The sequence below is a fragment of the Panthera uncia genome, chromosome D2, assembly GCF_023721935.1.
Source record: "Panthera uncia isolate 11264 chromosome D2, Puncia_PCG_1.0, whole genome shotgun sequence".
NCBI classification, from domain to species: Eukaryota; Metazoa; Chordata; class Mammalia; order Carnivora; family Felidae; genus Panthera; species Panthera uncia.
Window position 1 is genome coordinate 33444641 of NC_064818.1, and position 23811 is coordinate 33468451.

The following is a 23811-nucleotide window of genomic DNA, read 5'->3' on the forward strand; positions in this document are numbered from 1 at the left end:
TCTCAGTCACAAGCATTTTCATAATTCCCTAACGATAAACAGCAATAAACAGATTAGGTAGGAAGAAGGGTTATTGATGCTGACATTGAAATTTTGAGTAGAACTCTTACCTCCTGTAAGAGTACCCTTGTTCAAAATGTTTCAGTGACACCAATCTTTGTTTTGTTACTTCCTTCAACAGATACTCATTCCTACCTTGAGACCTTTGCATATGTTGTTTCCTCTTTTTGGAATGCTCTTCATTATGGTTCTTTTGGACTTCTTTTAGTTCTCAGTTTAAATGACACATCTCATAGCACTTACTCATATATGAAATGACTTTATTTCCTTGTTTTAAATATCCATGCTGTCAGCACAGAATCGGATGTGGGGCTCAATCTCACGAACTGTGATATCATGACCGGAGATGAAATCAAGAGTCTGATGCTCAATCGACTGAGCCACCCAGGTGCCCCTGTTTCCTTGTTATTATCAGACTCCTCTAACTAGAATGTAGATGCTCCTTGAAGGCAGGAGCTTTGTCCTGTTGACTTCTGTATCTCACTCCTAAGAAGCAGTTGTCTCACAGTATGAACTTAAATGTTGTATGAAGGAAGGTTGTGATTAAATGCAATGTATGATGAAAACATTAAAAATGTGCCTTATTTTCTAATTCTGATTATAATTAAAAAGATAGTATTATAAATGCTTAATTTTATAGCCCCCAAATAGTGATCTTTTACTGCTCCTTATTGTGATGGGTAAATTACAAGCCATCCCATGTTTAATTCCAGTTTGGTTTGGTGGAAAAGTCATCTACTTTGTTTGCTGTTGGACCATTTTGTGAGTTACTCCTATCTAATTATTTCATTAGCAGCCTTAGTCAGCAATTTACAAATAAACTCAGAGTTCCTCAGAGTAGGGCCTAAATCTATATCCAGCTCAGTATGACCATGGTTTGTAGTATACCTCTCGGCGAGGTCTTTGCAGTGCACATACTTAGCTACAAATGCTTGGGTTTCTGCCTTACCAAAGCACACTTGTATAATAAGAAGTAGAAAAGAGTAGAAGTAGAAAGTACAAGAGAGGAGAGGATTTTTAAAATGGAGAAAACAGGTTCCTATGTAAAAGTGTGGTAGACATGGAATTGCACAGCCCCGATCCTCCTTCAAAGAGGAATTGCAGCCCGGCTGTGGGGAGGAAAGTAATCACAAAGCTTTCATCTGTCAGCTTCTTCAAGGTCTGCCTCTGCTACAGAGAGCCTCCTTGCCTAAACCCCAGCCTTCCCAGGGCAGCTCTTGTCCTGCAGCTGATCAAGATGGAGTTATAAGGGCCCAGCCATTTTGTTCATACCTGAGACAACTCTGACAAGTAATATATTTCCAGAGATCCCTGCCAGGTTGCCTGAGGCTTTGTGAGGTACTGTAATTTGACTTCCTGCTTTCCAAACCTACCCACCCCCCCTTCTTTTCACAGGGGTTGATCCTTAATAAATATTTTGCACCCCAAACTATCTCAGTGTCTGTTGTTAGACAATCCAGATTGCAATAGGGGAGTATATGGGCTACATGTTTTTCTTGAAACTTTTGTAAAATTCTGTGCAATTTTTTTTTCTTTCCTGTGGATGTGCATTATTCTGAGAAGGTCTATAGCTTTCGCAATATTCTTAAGGATAGATTGAAAATGACAGGTCTTTCTCATCAAGGACTTAAAGAAGGAAAGACTTTTGATTTTTTGTTTTGATGCAGGGTCAAACTAAATATTGTAAAATTTTGATTTTGGTTAGCATTCAAGCCAAAGCTCTGTTGATATGGGAGCATTCTTCAATGACACAGCAATTAACTTCCTGGCAAAGGAGCTGGTTCTAATATGCTGCTGTGATGGCTCTTGGAAGTTTGGAAAAAGTGATGGCCCATATATATTAAATGAAGTACCGGTATCAAGGCTGCTTGGCAGATAGTAGAGCAAGGGATCAAAAGGCTCAAAGAAGTGAGCATGCCCGGAATGGATCTAGTATATTAAGATGAGAAAGACACTTTGTTTGTCAATAATGCAATAAGGAAATGCAGAGCGAAGGGAGCACCAGCATCATAGAGAAGCCTCAAGAGTGGCTGTTTACTGTAGACGGAGGCTTGATGGTAGAAGATGCCTTTACAGAACTAGAGTCTCTAAATAGTGGTGTTTCAGCCTATGTCTAATTTGTATTTTTTAACAAGTGAAGTTGAAGATCTTATTTAAAAACCATTTGCCCCTTGAGAAAGTCGGGATAGAAGGAACATACCTAAAGATCATAAAGGCCATTTATGAAAAGCCCACAGCTAACATCATCCTCAACGGGGAAAAACTGAGAGCTTTTTCCCTGAGATCAGAAACACGACAGGGATGCCTACTGTCACCGCTGTTGTTTAATATAGTGCTGGAAGTTCTAGCATCAGCAATCAGACAACAAAAGGAAATCAAAGGCATCAAAATTGGCAAAGATGAAGTCAAGCTTTCGCTTTTTGCAGATGACATGATATTATACATGGAAAATCCGATAGACTCCACCAAAAGTCTGCTAGAACTGATACATGAATTCAGCAAAGTTGCAGGATACAAAATCAATGTGCAGAAATCAGTTGCATTCTTATACACTAACAATGAAGCAACAGAAAGACAAATGAAGAAACTGATCCCATTCACAATTGCACCAAGAAGCATAAAATACCTAGGAATAAATCTAACCAAAGATGTAAAAGATCTGTATGCTGAAAACTATAGAAAGCTTATGCAGGTAATTGAAGAAGATATAAAGAAATGGAAAGACATTCCCTGCTCATGGATTGGAAGAATAAATATTGTCAAAATGTCAATACTACCCAAAGCTATCTACACATTCAATGCAATCCCAATCAAAATTGCACCAGCATTCTTCTCGAAACTAGAACAAGCAATCCTAAAATTCATATGGAACCACAAAAGGCCCCGAATAGCCAAAGTAATTTTGAAGAAGAAGACCAAAGCAGGAGGCATCACAATCCCAGACTTTAGCCTCTACTACAAAGCTGTCATCATCAAGACAGCATGGTATTGGCATAAAAACAGACACATAGACCAATGGAATAGAATAGAAACCCCAGAACTAGACCCACAAACGTATGGCCAACTCATCTTTGACAAAGCAGGAAAGAACATCCAATGGAAAAAAGGCAGTCTCTTTAACAAATGGTGCTGGGAGAACTGGACAGCAACATGCAGAAGGTTGAAACTAGACCACTTTCTCACACCATTCACAAAAATAAACTCAAAATGGATAAAGGACCTGAATGTGAGACAGGAAACCATCAAAACCTTAGAGGAGAAAGCAGGAAAAGACCTCTCTGACCTCAGCCGTAGCAATCTCTTACTCGGCACATCCCCAAAGGCAAGGGAATTAAAAGCAAAAGTGAATTACTGGGACCTTATGAAGATAAAAAGCTTCTGCACAGCAAAGGAAACAACCAACAAAACTAAAAGGCAACCAACGGAATGGGAAAAGATATTTGCAAATGACACATCGGACAGAGGGCTGGTATCCAAAATCTATAAAGAGCTCATCAAACTCCACACCCGAAAAACAAATAACCCAGTGAAGAAATGGGCAGAAAACATGAATAGACACTTCTCTAAAGAAGACATCCGGATGGCCAACAGGCACATGAAAAGATGTTCAACGTCGCTCCTTATCAGGGAAATACAAATCAAAACCACACTCAGATACCACCTCACGCCAGTCAGAGTGGCCAAAATGAAGAAATCAGGAGACTATAGATGCTGGAGAGGATGTGGAGAAACGGGAACCCTCTTGCACTGTTGGTGGGAATGCAAATTGGTGCAGCCGCTCTGGAAAGCAGTGTGGAGGTTCCTCAGAAAATTAAAAATAGACCTACCCTATGACCCAGCAATAGCACTGCTAGGAATTTATCCAAGGGATACAGGAGTACTGATGCATAGGGGCACCTGTACCCCAATGTTTATAGCGGCACTCTCAACAATAGCCAAATTATGGAAAGAGCCTAAATGTCCATCAACTGATGAATGGATAAAGAAATTGTGGTTTATATACACAATGGAATACTACGTGGCAATGAGAAAAAATGAAATATGGCCTTTTGTAGCAACATGGATGGAACTGGAGAGTGTGATGCTAAGTGAAATAAGCCATACAGAGAAAGACAGATACCATATGGTTTCACTCTTATGTGGATCCTGAGAAACATAACAGAAACCCATGGGGGAGGGGAAGGAAAAAAAAAAAAAAAAGAGGTTAGAGTGGGAGAGAGCCAAAGCATAAGAGACTGTTAAAAACTGAGAACAAACTGAGGGTTGATGGGGGGTGGGAGGGAGGGCAGGGTGGGTGATGGGTATTGAGGAGGGCACCTTTTGGGATGAGCACTGGGTGTTGTATGGAAACCAATTTGACAGTAAATTTCATATATTAAAAAAAAAAATAAAAAAAAAATAAAAACCATTTGCTTTTCTCTTTTTATGAAATGTTTGTTCATATCTTCTGCACTGCATTGACTTTTTTAGGGGAATTGTTGGTCTTTTTAGTGTTTCTGGGAGCTTTTTGTATGTTAGGAATGTAAGTCGTTTTGTGATATGAGTTGCAAACATTTTTACGTGATTATAATTTGGATTTTCTTTTGCTAATTTCATTTTTATTATATAATGGAATTTATTCATTATTTTAAGACTTCTTTACTCTTAATTATTTGATCCATCTATAATTTGTCTTCACACACAGTATGGGATATGGATCCTGTTTTAATTTATTAAAAAAAATTTTTTTTAACTTTATTTTTGAGAGAGAGAGAGAGAGAGCGTGAGCGGGGGAGGGACAGAGAGAGAGGGAGACACAGAATCCAAAGCAGGTTCCAGGTTCTGAGCTGTCAGCACTGAGCCCGATGTAGGGCTCAAACTCACAGACCCCGTGAGATTGTGCCCTGAGTTGAATGAAGTCAGACACTCAACCAACTGAGCCACCCAGGTGCCCCTTGTTTTATTTTATTTTGAAGATTTAATTTTTTAAGTTTATTCGTTTATTTCTGAAAGAGAGAGCGAGAGAGCGAGAGCAGGCACGCAAGCGGGAGGGGCGGAAAGAGAGAGGGAGACACAGAATACGAAGCAGGCTCTAGGCTCTTGAGTTGTCAGCACAGAGCCTCACACAGGGCTTGAACTCACAAACTGAGATTGTGACCTGAGCTGAAGTCAGATGCTTAACCTACTGAGCCACCGAGGCACCCCCAAAAGATTTAATTTTTAAGTAACTAACATGGGGCTCAGACTTAACAACCCTGAGATCAAGAGCCACATGCTCTACCAACTGAGCCAGTTATGTGCCCCTATTTTATCTTTTATTGTAGGTAATTTGGTTGTCCCATACTGTTTATTGACTACTCCATCTCTTTCTCATTATTTTGAGATATCACTTTAAGTATATGTTACTGTTATATCTCAATTTACATGTTTATAGAGTTTGTTTACTTTTTCTCATGTTCCATGGATATGGCTCATTATTGTGTGCCAGTTTAATTGTTGAAACATGAAAGTTTTGTTCTCAATTGGGCTATTGTCTCTCACTTCATTATTTTTTTAGAGCATCCTTATTTATACTTACTTTATCAACATTTTATCATGTCTCATATGTACCATTCTTCACACAAAACCAAATAAAAACCCCCAAAAACCTGAAACCTGTTGCTCTTGATATGGTTATTATGTTAAAATTAGAAATTATGTTGGCATCTTAATATTGAGTCTTCCTAAGCCAGAGCATGGTTTGTACTTTTATTGCTTCAGGTCTTCTGTTAATGACTTCAGGAGTGTTTTAAATTTATTTTCTTACATGCATTATATATCTTTAAAGTTTATCTCATTGTTTTTGTGAATCAAGATCTTTTTAAAGTGGTTTTGGTTTATATAAATGAAAGTTACTGACTTTTTTGTATTATTTTTCTTACCCATATACCTTACCCAACTTCTCTTACTGTTTGTAAGTTTTCTGTTCATTTTTATTGAGAATTTTTTAAGGTGTGTAACAATAACAGTTTTAAGTAGTAATAGATTTATTTCTTGATTCCCAATATTTATACCTTTAATTTCTTTCATTTTGTTTAATAGTGTTAACTAGTATTCCAGTAGGATAATAAATGGTGGTGATAGTGGAGGTTCTTGTCTTATTTCTAACTTGGCAAATTAGTGGTATAGTTATTCATTTCATGGTAGTCCCCTCACTTTCAAAAAGTATGATTTCATAGGCTCTTTTTAGTGAATTTCTACCACTGGACCCTCGTGCCACTTTTTACTTTACTTGCTACTGCATGGCAGCACTTTTGACAAGCCATCATTGATTATTCCATCTTTCCCTCATTAATTTGCAATACCTCCTAACTATGTCTCCTAATTTTACTGAAAATAAAGTGCTATTTTAATTTTCCTTGATTTTACATGATTTCCAGTACAAGGAAGTATTCCATGAACATATTAGATGTTCTCAGAAATTTCAAACTTAAAGTTGGAGCATCCTGAATTGAACTACGACTCCATTTTTCTTTTTCTCTGTGTACAAATGAAATATTTAGAGTTGCTCAGATTTGAGTGATCATATTCCTCTCTTAGGGTTCTGGCTACTGTAAAACCAACTTATTTATTACTTAAAGCAGACATTTTTTGTGCAAGCCTATTTTAAGTCTCAGTAGTTAGTTTCATTTTTGCTTTATTGTCAAAATTGTGTTTGTATTTCAAGGCAATGCTCCATTATCTGCTAGTTTTCAGTGTTGCTGTGGTGAAATCTGATGCCCTTCTGTTTCTTGATCCTTTGTTTGAAACATTTGTTTTATTCTACAAAAAGCCTTTAGGCTCTTTGTACTGATAATGTCTTTGTAGGGGTTTCTTTTCATCCATTTTGCTGGACACTTTGGTGATGAATTCTTTTGACATGGATCATGTCCATTAATTCAGAGAAATTTTCTTGAATTATTTATTTGATTTCTTCTTCTTTTCTTTGTCCTCTCTCTCTTTCCTGTTTTTTGAACTTTAATTACTTGGTTTTTGGACATCTTGGACTGGTCCTCTAAATTAATCTTTTCTAATTTTATATTGATTTTTGAGAAATTTTGATTTTTACTGTCATTTTTATTTCAAAGTGTTATTTATTTTAATAGTTTTTTTTTTTTTTTTTTTTAGTAGCATCTGTTCTTGTCTCATGGATGCAGTATCTCCTGGCATCTCTCTGAGGATATTAATAATAAGATAACATTTTTCTCAAGCTTTTCCCCTATCATATGTATCCCTTTACTCCAAGCTGTCATTTACAATTTTTGTTTATTTTGGCTTCAATCTTTCACAGTAGAGATTTTCTTTTTCTTTCTTTCTTTCTTTTTTTAAATGTTTTATTTATTTTTGGGAGAGAGAGAGAGAGAGAGAGAGAGAGAGAGAGAGAGAGAGAGAAATCTGGGAAGGGGCAGGGAGAGAAAGAGACATAGAATCTAAAGCCGGCTCCAGGCTCTGAGCTGTCAACACAGAGCCCGATGCGGGGCTCAAACCACAAGCCATGAGATCATGATCTGAGCTGAAGTAGGACACTTAACCAACTGAGCCATTCAAGTGCCCCATAGAGTAGTTTTCTAGTGAGATATGCAATTGATCAGTATTAAGATATTAATGGTTACAAAAAGAATTTGCCACATTGGTATATATAATGTTCATTTGAAGCATGTAAAAGAAATGATTATTATGTATTATTATAAACAGTGTATGAAAATAACATTGATTTGATTCTTCACTTTTAATACAGTTAATTTGAAATTTCAGCTTTTACCACTCACCAGATACCAATATGCTTTATGGGAAGCTGGGTTCTTCTTTACCCTCAGGGGCTGAATCTGAATTAATCTAAGCCAATCATGGTTATTTCATTCCCTTTGTGCCAGTGATTGATTTAGTAACAAGTGGGCAGCAACAGTTGAGAAGTTTAATGGGAAAGTTTTCCTTTTATTTATTTATTTTTTTGCTAGACATACAGAAGGGGCAGTCTTTCTTCAGAACTTTGGACATTAGGTAAAGTGATACTTGGAACTATGGTAGCTGTTTTTGAACCATTAAGGAAGAAAAGCCATCACACTAAGGATGACACAGGGAAAACATGATAGAACTGAGGCCTCAAGTGATATTGAGTTGTAAATTAATCCCAGAGCTGTTGTAGCCCTGCATGTTTTGTTATATGAGGTAATAATTCCTCTGATTGTCTTTAAAAAAACAATGAAAATAAGTATTACTTATATTTAGCTAAAAAATATTCTTAGTAAACATTCTAAAGTTCAAATTATATAAATATTAAAGCTTAAAACTGCAGTTTTCTGAGAAGTTAGTGATTATTGTTTTTGCTAAAATAAGCTGAATTGGATATTTATATCATGTTCTTTCATTATTGTTATCTTTGTCCATAACTTATGTGGATCTGACATTTTAGCTGTTTGGTAAAGCTGATGATTTTAATCTTTTGTTTTGATATGATTCAGGTTGACCTGACATTTTAATAAGTCTGGCCCTTAGGACTGATTAAAGAAACATCTTATTTGTTGAAGTATGTACATTTTCTTCATGAAATTGGTTTTTCTTTTTATCTGTGACTTGTCTTGCCAAAACTTTGAAGCATATGTTTTTGATACTGGCATTACATTTTTAATTAATATTTTAGATGCAAAAGGTGACAGTTTAAAAGATTGTTTTGTTAGTGGTTTATCCTTAAAAGCAAGTGGCATTTGGTTTTATTTTACAATAGAATTTAATCTTATATGTTTTTTGTTAAAGTAATGTTAACCAAAAAATCTCTTATTGAACTATTTGTGGTGAGCTTTTTAAGGATGTTTAAGATTTCACATGGAGTTTAACTGATCACAGATGAAGTTGTAAATTAATACCTCATGAGCGTATTTGACTGCAGGGCATTGTTTGTGAATCAAAACTGCTTTGTTCCTGTAAACTGTGAAAGAGGTTTAAGCATATGGATTAAAATTGCATGGTGATTCCAGTGTACTTATGAAAAGACACTGTAGTTGGATCATATAAAATGTACTAAAATATTATCAGTGGCTATAAATTGTAATAATTCCCTTAAGCTTTTAAGGGTTGTAAGATTTAGTTTTATTCCTTTGTTGGATTTAACCACCTTAATAAGAAATTGTTTTGTTGTTTTAAAGCTGTACATAGCAATAAGAGTAATCATTAATGTATAATTGTAACACAGTGAAGTTTCCCAGAAAACATGTATTTTTATGTAAGTGTTCACAACTATATCAAATATATACATGGTTTTTTTCTTGTTTTCATTTAAATCATTCTCTTACCAGAAACTGTGGAATGAATAATTGTTCATTGATAGCTTCTATTATAAGATTATTAATGTGTTGTTTAGTGTCAAATCAGACTTCTTTTGCTGTTATTTTTGTTTTACAATATATGAAAGTCACTGTATTGTAGAAAGTACTCTCTGGCCATGACAAATTGAAGTTTCTATTGAAAAAAACAGCAGAAAATTAGGGAAGCCTTGTTCTGGAAGACAGTGATAAGTTAGAGGAAATAGGATTGTGCTTTAATTAACTTCTTAGGTCAATAAGGCAAACACTAGATCATACTTAGCAAAGGTTTGAGTGTCATCCTTTTAGACCTCTTCACATTCTTTGAGAACTTTGGTACCTGTTTTACAAATACTCTTTTTTCCTGTATCTTCTTAACTTTCCTGTGGATGATATTTCCAGCACCAGTTATCACACTTCCTTAAACTCCTCTATTATAACTACCCTTATCTCCATTCCACTTGAGCAACCCTCTTTCCACATTCTGAACCTATTCCCTGCCTCAACTGCTTTAAAAAATTTTGTATCAGCTTCCTGTTTAGTTCCTTTGTATTTTTACTTTATTCTCTTTATTTAGCCTGAGTGGCATGGTCAGTTGCTTCAACTACATTTTGCCATTGCCTTCAATTCTCTCTCCCTTTTGACCTTGTCAGTTTCTAAACCTGGGTCAGTTTAATTGCGTGCCTTGCTTCTTGACTTTTTGTCACAATTTATTTTGCCATACTAGAGGCTTTCAGTCATCTTTGATCCTATTCCCTAAACAAGCAGATTGTTTGCTAGCTCTTATTTACCATTTGAAATGTCTTTCAAATCTCACCCCTTTTTGCTACTCTCCTGTTTATTGCCCCTGTCACCATCTCTTGCATTGAATCTTGTAGCCCTTTCTTCTCTGGCTGCATTTCTCCAGTGGTTCTTTCTTTTTTGCCTTTTCTGTCCCATCAACACATGAGAGATTGGATTCCCATCCAACCACTTCATCCCCATCTTAATTAAGAGAAGCTTCTTTAAGTAGTAATTCTCAGTTGAAGCACCAAATATTGTGAGTCTCTGTGTAGTGTGTATTTATTTAATTTTCAGAATACCTTAAAAGTGATTTTCTTCCTTCTTCCTGAGGTCCTGAAGGATCTGTTGCGGGACTTCTCAATTCCACCTTCTATAGTGCTACAGGAGTCATCCTTCTGAAATGTGGATTTGTTCACTTTACAAATGTATAGCAACTTACTTTTTGCCAAGTACTGGAATAGCTGCTAGAGTACGGAAGATGAATGCTAAGGTGTTTGCCTTTGAGAAAAGTATTAATGACATAGTACATCTGTCATTTACTAGAACTTTTATTAAGTGTTAGGCACTTCCTAGATATGTCCCCCCCCCTTGGATTTATTCTTATAAAAGTCCTTCAGTGTAGATAATATTAGTAACTGTACAGGTGAGTGGACTGAATCACATAGAATTCTGAGCAGTCACACAGCAAGTAATTCTATAAACAAGTGATAAGTGTTATGACAATTACTTGAAAAGGGACCTTTGAGAACATATAGGAGAGATACCTAGTTTAGGGTTGGAATATTAACAAGGTAGGCTTCACAGAGAAGATGATGCCTTAAGCTGAGTCTTTGAAGACAAGTATGATGCTTATGAGAAGAAAATGATACACAGATAGGAAGGTATGTATGTGGCATGGTTGTGCTTGTGAACAGGCTTTGCAAAAGACATGCAGACATGAGAAAGCATTTTGTGGGAACACCTCAATATGACTGAATCATAGTGCCTGAGTTGGGGAACTGAGAGTGGTTTTAGCAGATGTAAACACATTAAACCAGGTTGTATTACGTGTATGCACTGATAAGAAGTTTAGATTTGTTTTTAGTGGGTGATAGGGATGATGTTAAATAGGAGAGTTAACTGATTAGACATTGTGAAAAATGGATTAGAGCAAAGCCTTTCTGGAATCATAAAGGCCTATCTATTAGTCTGTTGGAATAGCCCAATAAGAAATAGGAGGTCCTGAAATGTGTCAGTAAAATTGAAAACAACAACAACAACAACAACAACAACAACAACAACACAGGTGCAACACAGGCTCTTTGGGAGGTAGAATCAACAGACTTAGTGGTGTAAAAAGTGAGTGAGAGGAATGATTTCTCAGGGTATCCTCAGCTTGGGAGAGTAGTTATGCCAATCCAAGATATTTTATGCTTGTATGTATGTATGTATGTATGTATTTAGAAATATGTTCTTTAAACACCTTGGCCAACTGTGAGCTTTGAGACCTTTTCATTTATCAAGGCTTCCTTAAAAGCCCAACAGCTCAGTTATATCCTGCGTCCTGGGAGGGGACACAGTGAAAGTTCTAGGACTTGCCCATCTAGTAGAATCTCTTGAGTTTAAATAGTTTTCAAACTTTCAGTTTTCATATTTTCCAGTACAGAAAACAAACTTTGCTAGGGGTCATGTAAATCAGTATTGTGGTTTAAAAAACAAGTGACCATAGTATATGGAAGTAAACTTTAAAAACTTGGCTATAGAATTCTTCACCTAAATATCATTGTTTTTTGTTTTTTGTTTTTTGCCTATTTATCGACTATTAAAATATTATAGTGAGTTTGAGTTACTGGAGGTATCTCTTTACATACCTTTGGTATGGAACCTTGATAACTAATACAGTGGAAAATGGGATCAAAACAGGGTAACATTGTCATCTCACTTTTCTTTCTTAATATCCATGGAAGTTATTTTTTCTTAAATTATTTAAGAACTTATTTATATGAAAAGTAAGTAATGTTTTTTAACCCTGTATTGTAGTTGAATGGGGGGAGGATGGTTAGTTTGAAAATTATGTCATCTAGGAAATGAAAATATCATAATGAAATAGTTTATACTTCTTTGTTGAATTGAACCATGATGTTGTGTAATAAAGCCTGGATTAAACTTTATTGCAACTTAAAAGATATAAAAAATAATAAAAATAGAATAAACTTTATTGCAACTCCGACACCCCTCTCTCACACACACACACACACACACACACACACACACACACGCTCAAATACACACATACCTATACTATATAAAGACTGAAGTTTGTGGCTTCTTTCATGAACTGCGTATCATTTTGTTATGATACTTAGCTTTACACATAGTAGATATTTGATAAATATTTGTTGAAGTGGACTGAATAAACATTTCACTCTCAAAACTATGTGAAGATGAAGCCTAAGTAAATATGTGCTTTGAGCCATAATGAGAGTTAAAATTACTTAAAATGTAGTCTTATTACAAAATAGCATATTTCTTTCTGATTGGTAAGAATTTGGAAAACATGTAAAATAGAATGAAAAATATGAAGATCATCAGTAATTCTAATGAGAATAAAATACTCCTATTGCCTATTCTTTTGTAACTAATTTTTCTATCAAAAACAGTACTGCATTTTTTAGAGAGGGGAGTACTTCAGGAAAGTTGCTATCAGTTTACTTTCTTAAATTGGTGCTTTTCAAAAAAATTGGCTCTAAAGCGGTCTCCTGTAGTGAATCTTCTCTTGATGATTTTTAAAAGACCTTCACCTCCTAAAATAAAGGGGAAAAAATTCCCCTTTATGGAAAAAGGAGAGAAGATGAAATGTATGGTGTCATAATACACCTGAAAATTGATATATTTCTGTAGATACGTGGACAATTAGTAGTTTACTTGTTCTTAAAATAATATTTCTAAACTCTATTAGGATTCTTGGCTACATGTGACAAGAAACCTAACTAGCACTAGCTTTGGCTAACAAAGGAATTTAGTAACTCAAGTCACTGAGGTGCACTCACACAAAAATATGGTTACAGTTGGGCCTTAGGGATGACTAAACTTCTAAGGACTCAAAAGCTGTCAGATTTTTCTTTCTTCAGTTCTTCTTCCCTTTGTCTGTCTCAGAGTTATCTTCAATTTGTCAGACTGCCTTTTTTTACTTCATCTTTTTTTTTTTTTTTTTTTTTTTTTTTTTTACTTACTGTGTTTTCTTGGTTTTGTGCTAGGTTTTTTTTTTATTGCTTTTTTGAAAAATTAAACAGTAGTATTTATTAGTAATTTCAGATACCGTTTTCACATTTTAAACTTATATGCAAGATAAATATCTAGAAAAAATAGTTTGGTTTAATATTTTTGTAAGATTTACAATGTATATCACTGTTCTTTGTCAAAAGAGTAATCTCAAATGAAATATCTATGATAGGATTCTCATTTGTTTAATGGCTGAAAAAGCCTTTCAGTTTACACTAGGGACGAGTAGATACATTTTAATATTTGTGACCAGTGGTCATATTCTAAGGTATTAAATGCTTTTATGATAGAAATGTGTTTTTACTTATAGTAGGAGAAAAAATTCATTTTTTTGTGATTTACAAAGTTTTCCCCATTTTTGCTGAATGCTTTTTTTAAAAAAAATTATACATCATTCCAGGCTTTTCTTCTTGCTGATCACCTAAAGTGCTAAATGTGTTTTGTTAAGGTGACCCTTGAAGATTGCTCTTATAGACTAAAGAGAGGCACTGCATTTTCTAATGTTGTGAAAGAGGTTATATTTAGCTATTGGTATTTCAAGTTGGAACACTTCATTCTACTGTGACTTTTGTTAATGAGTCATCTGGAGAAAATGGGCTGCCTCTTGCTTTTAGGAAGAGTCTGCAGCAAATAATAATAATAAGTTAAACACTGTGGGAGATTTTCTGCCAAATAACGAACTTAAAATGGAAACTGTTTTGTAATACATTTTATTGCCCGTATGTAAAATATATGCTCAAGGATATAGAAATATTTTGCTCATTATTATCTTCAGCTGATAAAAACAAATAATAATCCTGACATCACATATAACAAAAAGAAAGCATTTTCTACCAAAGCATCGTGTAGGTTGTTATGAGTTATAGGCAAGTGGGAAGCTAGCATATTTTTTTAAATTAATTTATTTAAAATTTTTAATTCCAGTATAGTTAACACACAGTGTTTTATTAGTTGCAGGTGTACAATATAGTGATTCAACAATTCTATACATTATTCACTGCTCATCAGTTTAATAACTGTACTCCTAATCCCCTTCATCTATTTTACCTATCCATCCACTCATTACCCCCTGGTAACCATCAGTTTGTTCTCTACATTTAAGAGTCCATTGTTTTTTTTGGTTTGTCTCTTTTTTTCTTTGTTCATTTGTTTTGTTTCTTAAATTCCACATATAAGTGAAATCATATGGTATTTCTCTTTCTCTGACTGACTTATTATTCACTTAGCATTATACCCTCTAGATCCATCCACGTTGTTACCAATGGCAAGATTTCATTCTTTTTATCACTGAACAATATTCCATTATATATAATCACATCTTCTGTGGTCGTTCATCTGCCAGTGGACATTGGGTTGCTTCCATAATTTGGCTATTGTAGACAATGCTACAATAAACATAAGGGTGCATATATCTTTTCAAATTGGTGTTTTTGTGTTCTTTGGATAAATACCCAGTAGTGGAATTACTGGATTATATGATAATTCTATTTTTTATTTTTTGAAGAACCTAGCAATGGTCAAATCTTAATGATAATTTTTAGTAACTGGGGAAAGTATTGCGATTATTAAAGTATTGATTTTTTAAAAACGTATTTTTATATTTGTTTAACTTTTCCCATTTTTTAATTTTGGTAAAATACACATAACATAAAATTTACCATCTTAACTATTTTAAGTGTAGGTTTAGTGGTATTAAATACATTCATACTCTTGTGCAGCTATTACCACCACCCATCTCATAACTCTTTTAAATAGCTGAATCTCCATACCCATTAAATTATCTCTCTTCTTCCCCTCTTTCCTCTATCCCCTGGCAACCACCATTCTACTTGCTTTTTCTATGATTTCGACTATAAATGGAATTATATAGTATTTGTCTTTTTGGTGCCTGGTTTAGTTTACTTAGTATAATATTCTTAAAGTTCATCCCTGTTGTAGCCTATGTCAGCATTTCCTTCCTTTTTAAGGCTGAATAATATTGCATTGTACATAAACACCATATTTTGCTTATCTGTTTATCCATCAGTGAACACCTGAGTGGCTTCCATGTTTTAGCTTTTGTGAATAATACTGCTATGAATGTGGATGTACAAATATCTCTTTGAGACCTTGCTTTCAGTTTTTTGGTGTATATACCCAAAAGTGAAATTGCTGGATCATATGATAATTCTATTTTTAATTTTTGAGGGAACCACTGTACCTTTTTTCACAGTGGCTATACCAGTTTACATTCCCACCAACTGTGCATAAGGGTTCTAATGTCTCCATTTCCTTGCCAACACTTGTTATTTCTAGTTTTTCAATAGTAGGCTTCCTAATGGGTGTGAGGTACTATCTAATAATTTTGATTTGCATTTTCCTGATGATTAGTGATGTTGAACATCTATCCTTGTGCTTATTGGCTATTTGTATATGTTCTTTGGAGACATGTTTATTCAAGTCCTTTGCCCAATTTTGAATCAGGCTGTTTGTTTATTGTTGTTGAATTTTAGGAGTTCTCTATATATTCTGGATATTATTTCCTTATTAGATAAATGATTCATAAAGATTTTTTCCCATCCTGTGGGTTGCCTTTTTATTCTGTTGATGCTGTCTTTGATATACAAAGGTTTTTAATTTTCATGAAGTCCAATTTGTCTATTTTTGTTATTGCCTATGCTTTTGGTGTCATATCCAAGAAATCATTGCCAAATCCAAAAAGCTTTTTGCCTTATGTTTTTTTTTCTAAGAGTTTCATCGTTTTAGCTCTTAAAATTTAGATTTTTAATCCATTTTGAATTAATTTTTTCTATATGGTGTTAGATATGGATCCACTTTCATTCTTTTGCATGTAAATATCCAGTTTTCCCAGCACCAATTGTTGAAAAACCCTATTTTCCCACTGAATGGTCTTTGCATTGTTGTCAAAAATCATTTAACCATGTATGTGAGGGTTTATTTCTGGATTCTCTGTACCATCCCATTGGTCTATATGTCTTTTTGCCAGTACACACTGTTTTGATTATTGTAGCTTTATAGTACGTTTTGAAATCAGGACGTGTGAGTCCTCTCACTTTGTTCTTCTTTTTGAAGCTTATTTTGGCTATTTGGGGGTCCCTTGAGATTCCGTATGCGTTTTAAGGTGGCTATTTCTTGAGATTCCATATGAATTTTAAGGTAGATTTTTCTTTTCTGCAGAACAGATCACTGGGATTTTGATAATGTGCTAAATTTTTCATAGGTTTTGTTGTTGTTACCACCTCACATTTAATTTAGTATTACACCTTTACAAAATTAGAAATTCTTTGAGAGTGGATAGTTGGCAAGGGGTATGAGAGATACGAGTTCTAATATTAGCTACCTTTATACATGTCACACTGATTGCATACTTCATTTTTCTTATCTATACAATAGTTTTTTCCTCATGACTTTTCTTGCAGGAATGAAAGGAGACAGTGTGGAATAATTAAAAATATATCATACTGATACTCTGTTTTTTCTTCAGATCATATAAATGTTTTGCCTTTTACTAAAGATTTCCTTGGAGAGGAACGATTCTTAGTGTTTACCCAATTTTTTGAGGCCTTGCGCTTGCAGGGCTTACTAATAATAATAATAAGATATATATATATATATATATATATATATATATATATGTCATACTGAAAAATATGAAGATCTTAGAATTTGTATTTTTGATGCAAGTTGTCTTTTTTGAGGTGAATTTGCCAAGTCTTTCTTAGGCACTGAATGACTATATCACTAGTCATGAACTATAATAGCACCATGAACTATGGGATTTTTTTTTCCTTTTTCTCAGATTTATTTATTTATTAAATATTTATTTATTTATTTATTTAACATTTTTTTTTTTTAAATTTTTTTTCAACGTTTTTTATTTATTTTTGGGACAGAGAGAGACAGAGCATGAACGGGGGAGGGGCAGAGAGAGAGGGAGACACAGAATCGGAAACAGGCTCCAGGCTCCGAGCCATCAGCCCAGAGCCTGACGCGGGGCTCGAACTCACGGACCACGAGATCGTGACCTGGCTGAAGTCGGACGCTTAACCGACTGCGCCACCCAGGCGCCCCTATTTATTTAACATTTAACATATATCTGTCTGTCTGCCTCTCTCTCTGCACTTTCTTTGTCTCTATCTAGAACTCTTATGAGCTTAGTGTTGCCTGCTATACCAAGAATACCAGTTCTTTACTCTTTTTTTTTTTTTTAACAAAGATCATGTGTAATATACTGGAGGGGAATTTGGGCCTTTGGTTCTGCCTTAGGAAAGCCTGCATTTTCGTTCTTTTTATACATGGCAGTCAGGCTATATAGGCCAGTTCCTGCCATGGAAGGATAGTTTCTTTTGTGAAGTTTTTCCTTTTTGTGGGTCTCACAGAATCATTTCTTTGTAGTGAAGTAGAGTGTATGTTATGGCATAATTCTTTGTGTCCTTACTCATCGCAGTTTTGGAGTATTGGGGAATCAGTAGTGTTTGAAAGATTGACTGATTTGTTCTTCCAGCATTTATTTAATGAATGCACTTGGATTTTTTATAGTCTAAACTCAACAAATCCAAGCTGAACTCCTAATTTTCCCCACTGCCCCAAACCTGTTCCACCTACAGCCTTCTCTGTTTCACTTAATGGCAACTCTGTCCTGGTTGTTTAGACTAAAAACCTTAAAGGTATTCTTGGTACTTCTCTTTTTCTTATAGCACATATCCTGTCCTTCACACATTTTACTGAACCACCTTTGAACTATATCGTGAATCTAATCATTTCTTACCATCTACACTGCTGTAGTCATCTGTCCTATGCTTTGTGCCACCATTATCCTTTGCCTGAATTATTACAATGGCCTCTTAACCTAGTTTCTCTCCTTCCACCCTTGGCTGCTTTCCTCATATTCTCAGCCCAGCAGACAAGGTTGACTTTTTAAAAACAAAAGTCAGACCATAATACTCTGATAAAAATAGTTAGGTATAAAAATGGTAAAGAAAGGAAATGCTATTTGCAGATGAAAGTACTGTATTTTTGTGAAACGAAGAAGTGAAAAATAATTAGAAACCAACATTTACTTGGTGGGTAATTACAAAATTAATACACAAACATACATTTTTAATACTTTACTAGATACAAAGAGCCACAAATGATAAATTAAGAGCAATATAAACTAAATACAGTGATATATCAAGAGACTAGTAGTACAAGTAGGGTTTATTCCAAAATGAAAGGATAATTCAGAATTAGGGAATCTATTAATATGATTTTACCCTGCTCTCCAACTGCTTCTCAGAGGGTTTCTGTTGTTTGCTTAGTAACCCCAGACCAACTAAACCAATGAACTCTACTATCTGGTGGCTGACCCACACTTTCTCAAAAGAGGTCTGATCCTTCATAAATTTTTCCTTCCTTGGGTACTTTTCATTCAGCCCTAGAATACCATATGGACCTTTCTTTTTTTATCATAGTTAATAATTCTTTATGTTAAAATTCCGTTTAACTTACTATGTGGTTTTAATCTTTTGATTGGACCCAGATTTGATTTTACCATTTAATTTTTAGAGAGATTTTAAATGATTATTTTCATAGATGCTAAAAATGCATTTGCAAAACTCAACATTCATTCTTCTTTTATTAACTTTTTATGAATTGAAGTATAACACACGTAAAAGAAGTATACAAATCATAAGTGTACAGCTGAAAGAATTACCTCAAAGTAAACATACTTGTTTAACTACCAACCAGTTCTAGAAATAGAACTTGGCCAGAAGCCCAGAAGCACCCTTGGCCCCTCTCCTTCCCCAAAGGTATCCACTATCTTGACTTACAACACCAGAGATTAGCTTTGCTGTTTTGAACTTTAAATAAATGAAATCATATAGTGTATATTTTTTTGTTTATGGCTTCTCTGGCTCATCTTGGTTTGTGTGATTTATCCACATTGTTGCATATAGTAGTGCTTTCTTCATTTTCTTTTCTCTATCCAATTCCACTGTACAAATCTGTCTCAATTTAATTTTATACTCTACTGTTGATGGGTATTTGGGTTGTTTTGGGTTTGGCTTTGTTACAAACAATGCTAGTAATGAACATTTTTGTATGTGTCTTTTGGTGTTCATGTACACACATTTCTGTTGGAATTATAAATAGGAATGGAAATATTGGGTCACTGGGTGTGCTTGTCTTAAACTTTACTAGATACTACCAAAAGAGATTTCCAAAGTTTTATATTCCCATCAACAGGACTGAAGTTTCCATTTGTTCCACTGGTATTTTCAGTCTTTAAAATTTTTGTTTTAGCCACACTGGTTGGTGAGTGACTAGAGGTATCTTATTATAGTTTTAATTGTATTTCCTTGACCAGACCACTAATAAGGTTAAGCATATTCTTATTTGTATATTGACTATTTAGATACACTTGCTTTGTGAATTGCAAGTTTAAGTTCTTTTTTCCAGTTTTCTATTAATAATTTTTAGCAGTTAATAGAAATTCTCTGTATATTCAGGTTATGACTTATTTTAGTTGGTAAATGCCAGCTCTGACTTGGCCTTTTCACTATCCTCATGATATCATTTCATGAATAGATATCTTCATTTTAATGGGGATACTCTTTGGTGTTCCTGTCCTTTTTTACTCTTTGTACAATTGTGCCTATGGTTTGCCTATGCCTTAAATATTTGGCACAATTCACTGATAATGTGATTGAGACCTTGAGTTTTCTTTGTTGGGAATATTGCATTAAAAAAGTGAAAGACTGGGGCGATTGGGTGGTTCATTCAGTTAAGAGTCTGACTCTTGATTTTGGCTCAGGTCATGACCTCATGATGCTGATACTGAGTCCTACATTGGACTCTGCGCTGAGCATGGAGCCTGCTTAAGATTCTCTCTCTCTACCCCCCTGCCCCCCTCCCACACTCGTGCTCTCTCTCTTCCTGTCTCTCCTCTTTAAAAAAAAAAAAAAAGATTCTCTCCTTCTCTCCTTGCCCCTCCCCTGCTCGCATGCACCTTCTCTCTCTTCTCTAAATAAATAAAGTGAAGGACTTTTTAGATTTTTTCACTTATTCTTATGTCAGCCTTGATTAAGTATTTGTACATTTTTGTCTGAATGTTAAAATGCATTGGCATACTCTTGTTCATAATATCTTTCTATGACCTTTTAATATTTATATAGTCTATGGAGAAAAGTATCCTTTTGCATTTCTGTAATGGTTATTTGTTCCTTCTTTGCAAGGGGAGTGGCTCATTAATTTTGTTAGCCTTTTCAAAGAACCAACTTTGGCTTTGTTGTTTCCCTATAGAGCATGTTTGTTTTCTCTTTCTACATATTCAGCTCTTTCTTATTTTCTTCTTTCTACAGTCTTTGGGTTTAATTTGCAATTCCTTTTTGGTTTTACATTCTTGCAGTGGATGAATGCCTATATTAAAAATATTTTTTGATACATGGCAAAAAGTTTGCATAAAGTCAGAAGCCAGTTTACCAACTGATAAAAATAATTGCCAACTACATCACAGTCCAAGATATTTCTATGTAAAGAGCTTCTAGAAATCCATGAGAACAACAATTATATATTAATAATGAGCAATGTCTGTGAACTGTTGCTGGGTAGAGAAGTTAATAAAATGGTGTGTAAACATATGAAAGTATGTTCACCCTCAATCATAGGAGGAATGAAAATAAACCTGTTACGATAATTCTTACATGGCAAGGATTATAGGGAATAAGCAGTTTCATATTATGGTGGGACTATAAGTCACCACAGCCTTTTTGAAGGAATCATTTTGTTTATCAAATTTATCAAATCGTATCAATATTTATCAAATCAATATTATTTATCAAAATCTTATGTCTTAAATGCTCTTGGATCTATGAACTGTATATGTGTAAGGATGTTTGTTTTTAATTTTTTTTCTTTTATTTATTATTGTTGAGAGAGAGAGACCAGGCTTGAATGAGGGAAGAGCAGAGAGAGAGGGAGACAAAATCCAAAGCAGGCTCTAGGTTCTGAACTGTCAGCACAGAGCCCCACACGGGGCTCGAACCCACAAACTATGAGATCATGACCTAAACTGAAGTCAGACGCTTAACCGACTGAGCCACTCAGGCACCCCTGTTTTTATATTACCTGTAAAAGCAAACAAAATTAGACAAAACCTAAATGTTTATTGTAGAGATTAAGTTGTAGCTATACAATGGAAAACTATGAAGCTACCAAAAAGAGATAGAGTGTACTTGCTGGCTGTATGGAGGAAGTCCCAAATAAGCTGGTTGCTGCAATAAAACATTTATTAAAAGAGTTTGTGGGTAAAGTGTTTTTTTTTTTGTATCCATAGTGACTTTCTGAAGTGCTTGTTTGTTTTGCAGGTAAATGCTTAGTGTTTGTTTTTTATCTTTATGGAATTGGATTGACTGCCTGCATAAGTACATTGAATGTTGTGCAATCAATATTTTGTGAATGCAAAATAGAATTAGTTGATACTCATTGTTTTATAGTTTTAGAACCTGTTCACGTATGTTTGATGATCCTTTTCATTTTCCTCTGTGGTAGACAGGTACAACAATCATTATATTATTTGCATGTGACAGAAGAGTGAGCTGAGCCCAAGAGAATAAGTAACTTGTTTAAAGCAGGGATGGGCCAGATTTGTCCCACCACTTGTTTTTGTGGTCTGTAAGCTAAGAATGGTTTTTATATATTTTTAATGACTGGTAAAAAGAAGAATAATATTTTATGATGTGAAAGTTATATGAAATTTAAATTTCACTGTCCATAATTAAAGTTCTATCTTACTAGAAGATACTCATGCTCATTCATTTATGTATTGTCTATGGCTGCTTTCCCACCCCTACGGCAGGGATGAATAGTTACAGCAAAGATTTGATGTGGCATTCTCATTGTTTCACACTGCTGCTTGGCATACTAACATCCCAGTGATAAAGTAATTCAACACTGTTTTAAGTGTCACATTTGTTACTGTGGCATAACACTTTATTTTTTATTTCTAGTACATACCTATCATGTCAAAACAAGAAAAAGAGAAAAGGGGACTTTGAATCCCATTTTTACAGGATAGTGAACTATGGGTTTTTTTATTAAATTAGATGATGAGGCATTGTGTTTATTAAGCTCTATTAAAAGACTATTGTATACATTGCCATTATCAGGCTAAGCACTTACAGTATTCCAAACTCAAGGAAAGCAATTCTTATACAAGTTAGAAAATTTAAAGTATAATAGCTTGTCACAGCAGAGGTTTTTCACACATAGAAACAAAAAATCAAAATGAGGTTGCACCCAAAGTAAGGTTTGGGAGTATATAATTTCTTAGCTAAACAGTGAGAGCCATTTACCAGTGTTGAGTGAATTAAACTGTGTTTTGTTGTATTAGCCAAAGAAATGTGTTTAGAGAAAATAAATTTAAGACTGTCAGTTTTTTGGTGGCAATAGTTGCTTTAACAGTTGAGGACATTGGTAGCAACATCAGTAGTCAATTAAAGAAAAAGAATGATTTTGAGTGGTTTTCCTTAGTTTTTGGTGAGTCATCAGATATTTACTGACAGTAATCAGTTGTTTTTTTTTTAATTCACAGAAGTGATACTGAGTTTCAAGTGACTGGACAATTAATTAGCCTTCATGAAAAGTTTGTATCAAACAACTGTAGGCAAGAATATTTTCAAAAAAATTAAGAAAACACTATTTCAGTATGTCTGAAAGTATAATCTGTTAAGATGTGTGACCTATGAAACAAAATACGTATGGAACAAAAAAAAAGAGTTAAGATATTTATAAAGTTTGTGAAAATGTAAGGTTTTTAAAGCCTGTGGTTATTCATTGTATTATTGTAATCACAAAATTTTGTAAAATATTTGAATCTCTCATTTATTATTGAACTAGTAGTATTAACAGTGAACTTCATTTGATCTCATGAAGAGATAGTTCCATAAATTTCTGCCTGAAATTTGAGCTATTTGACTTGCCCTGCCATTTGATTACTACAGTTATTTTGAGTTAAGAATATAGATTCAGAGTTTTCTAGATAAGACGCTCCATTAACTAATTATTGTAGCACATGGAATGGCTTTGAAAATTAACTTTTATTTCAGTCTTTATATTGTTTCTTAATGATACTGATATTGTTTCTTAATTGTGAGGCCTATATAGCACTTACATTTGAAACTTAACCATGGTAGTCATTTGACAGCAACTACTGTAGTTTGAATTGTGACAAATGTCAAGCTACTTTATGTATGTCTCATTCTGTCAGAAGTTAAAACAAGAAGTAGTATCTCTATTCTTACACCCTTTATAGCAGATATATTTTTCAGGCTGAAACAATAGTTCCAGGAGTATTTTTCAGACCTTGATGGCAGTGCAACGGATGCTTCCTTATTTTAAATCCTTTAACAACACAGTTGACAACCCTTCG

General features: G+C 34.4%; 1 protein-coding gene and 1 non-coding gene across 9 annotated transcripts in view; both read left to right on the forward strand.

The window, feature by feature from the left end:
* The window catches only part of ADK (adenosine kinase), a 519772-nt gene that overhangs the window by 124782 nt on the left and 371179 nt on the right, over positions 1 to 23811 (forward strand). The window lies entirely within an intron of this gene.
* On the forward strand, positions 16865 to 16980 carry LOC125933601 (U5 spliceosomal RNA). Its single transcript, XR_007461015.1, has one exon. It is a non-coding gene; the product is annotated as a U5 spliceosomal RNA (small nuclear RNA).